We start from the raw sequence: 3374 nt of genomic DNA, 5'->3' as shown, positions 1-3374 counted from the left end.
GTGTGGAAAGACTAAATGAGTGAGTAGGAGAATGAGGAACAGCTGGGAGCAGGAACGGAACGATAGAGAGAGGAGAGAGAGGGAGGGAGAGAGAGAGGGATAGAAAAAGGGAACGAACCTAATAAGACCAGCAGGGGGAAACGAACAGAAGGGAAAGCATAATGACAAGACAATATAAGACAAAACATGACAAAAATACTAAGTAAGAAAGACATTTTTGCAGTGCAGTGAGCAAACCTTGGGGTCCTTTGAAAGGCGCTATATAAATTAAAGTGATTATTATTATAGCTCATCTATTTATTAAATTACATTTTATTTATATAGCACTTTTCACAATTGTTTCATTCTGTCAAAGCAGCTTTACATTAATGAAAGCAGGAGAAACACAAAAAAAACGGTGGACAACATAAGAAGCAGAGTACAACGGCTAAGATTAAACCGTACTGAGCGTAGTAACGTTAAATAATAATGTAAGGCTTTAATAATAATGTAAGGCTTTAATAATAATTTATCATAGCTTTATACAGTGTGATGGACTTACTTTACACAATTTCACTCATATCTGCAGTGCATTTCAATTAAAAATTTAACCGTTTCATAATTACAGTACAACTGCGTTTTTGGAGATGTGAATTAAATATTTGAATTGTAATTGTGATGTTTCAGCGGAGCGTGAGTGTGTAATTGTGCACTATACGCATTCAGGCGGTCTGCAATACTTTGCCACGCTTTTCTCTTTGCTTTATCACTGTGGCGGTGTTGCCTTTCTTCTTAATTATATTTTACCTCCCTCGTATGCCTCCATGAGGATTTGTGCTTCAGGCCGGGGAAAAATACGCGGCTCTAGTTGCCATGGTAAATCAGTTAATCTGTGATCTGTGGCGGGGTCTATTTGAGTGAGCCGTGAGCGCCACCTATCCAGGATTAGTTTCACCTGGCTTAATGAATCCGTGTCTGCTCATCCTGGCTTGGTCTTTGTGCAACCAATTAATCCTGGACGCACATGTTTTGGCTTCATTGAGATCAGCTGAGTCATTTATCCCGGATGTCTTAATTCTACTTTTGTGCAACAGGCCCCAGGTCTCGTTTACTCAGTAACCATGGCAACTTCAGACAACTGAAAACAAAATAGAACTGTAAAGTCTTTGTCAGATTTGGGCCAGGGTTGTTCGCTTGGTCACTAGATGCCCCCATTGTGCCTTTTGACCTTTGTTTTCCCTTGATCCATTTACACATTTCAGTCATTTAGCAGACGCTCTGATAAGAGGACTTACCCATTATTATTTGCCAGCACCTGTCTCGTTTCCTGATTGTATTTTAACCCTTTGTTTTCCTCAGTTCTGTGCTGTGTTTGTATGTTAGCACCCAGCCCTAGTACTCTGTGAACTCTTGTTGATCCCGGTGGACTCTCTTGTAGAATTCTGTTTTTTGTTCCTGTTTGTTTGTTTTTGAGTATCTTTGAGGCTTTGTGCTTTACCTTCCACCTTGTGGATTTACCTTTTAGTCTTGAGGATTACCTTTGTTCTTGTGGAATTTCTTTTGAGGTTGTGAGTTACATGTTTTCCTGAAGAACTTCACTTTTTACTTCATTAAATACACCGTCTCAAGTACTGCTGTAAGGTTCTGTTTCATCTTCTGGGTTCTGCCGACTATTCGTGGTTCAGTTTGTTAAGTGACTGTTTCTCACTCTGAGACCTGTTCAGAATCGGTCCTGACAGTCTTGTACATTATTAAACTGTAGATTACATTTCCATGTCTCCGTGGCTTTACACAGGAAAGATATATTTCAAAATATATTATTTTCAAATAACTGTATATTACTCAATGCGATAATGTCTGAATCAACTGTAAACACTTATTTCTGCAATCACCCATTGAGGTAATGTTGTAGCCATCATCTTGAGGTGCCACATCAGTCTGAGAAGGCTGAGCGCGGTGCTGGCCAGCTGACTAATACATCGGGCTTTCATGTTTTGCCATTGATTATCATGCCTTGTCCCTGTTCTTCTCCTTCTATTCGTTTCCCTCTGCTGGTCTTATTAGGTTCTTTCCCTCTTTCTATCCCTCTCTCTCCCCTCCCTCTCTCACTCTCCCGCTCTCTCTTCTCTCTATCGTTCCGTTCCTGCTCCCAGCTGTTCCTATTCCCCTAATCAATCATTTAGTCTTCCCACACCTGTTCCCGATCCTTTTCCCTGATTAGAGTCCCTATTTCTCTCCTTGTTATTCGTTTCTGCCCTGTCGGTTCCTTGTCTAGAATTCACCGTGCTGTGTTTGTGTATCGCCCTGTCGTGTCGTGTTGTCCTCAGATGCTGCGTGGTGAGCAGGTGTCTGAGTCTGTTTGGTTCAAGTGCCTTCCCGAGGCAACCTGCTGTTCACCTGCTGTTCAAGATCGAGTCTCCAGTTTGTCCTCGTCATTTCGAGTGAAAGTTGTGTTTTTTGATTGTATTTACTTTACTGGATTAAAGACTCTGTTTTCGCCAAGTCGCTTTTGGGTCCTCTTTCACCTGCATGACAGAAGGAACCGACCAAGGAATGGACCCAGCGACTTCAGACGCTCGTTACACTGCCGTCGAGATCCATGGAGCCATGCTCGGCAGACACGAGCAGGAATTGTCTGCTGCTCGCCATGCCGTGGAGAACCTGGCCGCTCAGGTTTCCGACCTCTCTGGACAGTTCCAGAGTCTTCGTCTCGTGCCACCTGTTACTTCCTGGCCTGCCGAGCCTCCAGAACCTAGGGTTAATAACCCACCTTGCTACTCCGGGCAGCCCACTGAGTGCCGCTCCTTTCTCACGCAGTGTGAGATTGTGTTCTCTCTCCAACCCAACACATACTCTAGAGAGAGAGCTCGGGTTGCTTACGTCATTTCACTCCTTACTGGCCGGGCTCGAGAATGGGGCACAGCTATCTGGGAGGCAAGGGCTGATTGCTCTAACAAGTACCAGAACTTTAAAGAGGAGATGATTCGGGTTTTTGACCGTTCAGTTTTTGGTAGGGAGGCTTCTAGGGCCCTGGCTTCCCTATGCCAAGGTGAACGGTCCATAACGGATTATTCTATTGAGTTTCGCACTCTTGCTGCCTCTAGTGAGTGGAACGAGCCGGCGCTGCTCGCTCGTTTTCTGGAGGGACTCCACGCAGTGGTTAAGGATGAGATTCTCTCCCGGCAGGTTCCTTCAGATGTGGACTCTTTGATTGCTCTCGCCATCCGCATAGAACGACGGGTAGATCTTCGTCACCGGGCTCGTGGAAGAGAGCTCGCATCAACGGTGTTTCCCTGCTCCGCATCGCAACCATCTCCCTCCTCTGGCTCAGAGACTGAGCCCATGCAGCTGGGAGGGATTCGCATCTCGACTAAGGAGAGGGAACGGAGGATCAC

Source organism: Oncorhynchus gorbuscha, linkage group LG25, assembly GCF_021184085.1.
Source record: "Oncorhynchus gorbuscha isolate QuinsamMale2020 ecotype Even-year linkage group LG25, OgorEven_v1.0, whole genome shotgun sequence".
Lineage (NCBI taxonomy): Eukaryota > Metazoa > Chordata > Actinopteri > Salmoniformes > Salmonidae > Oncorhynchus > Oncorhynchus gorbuscha.
This window is presented reverse-complemented; position numbering follows the sequence as displayed.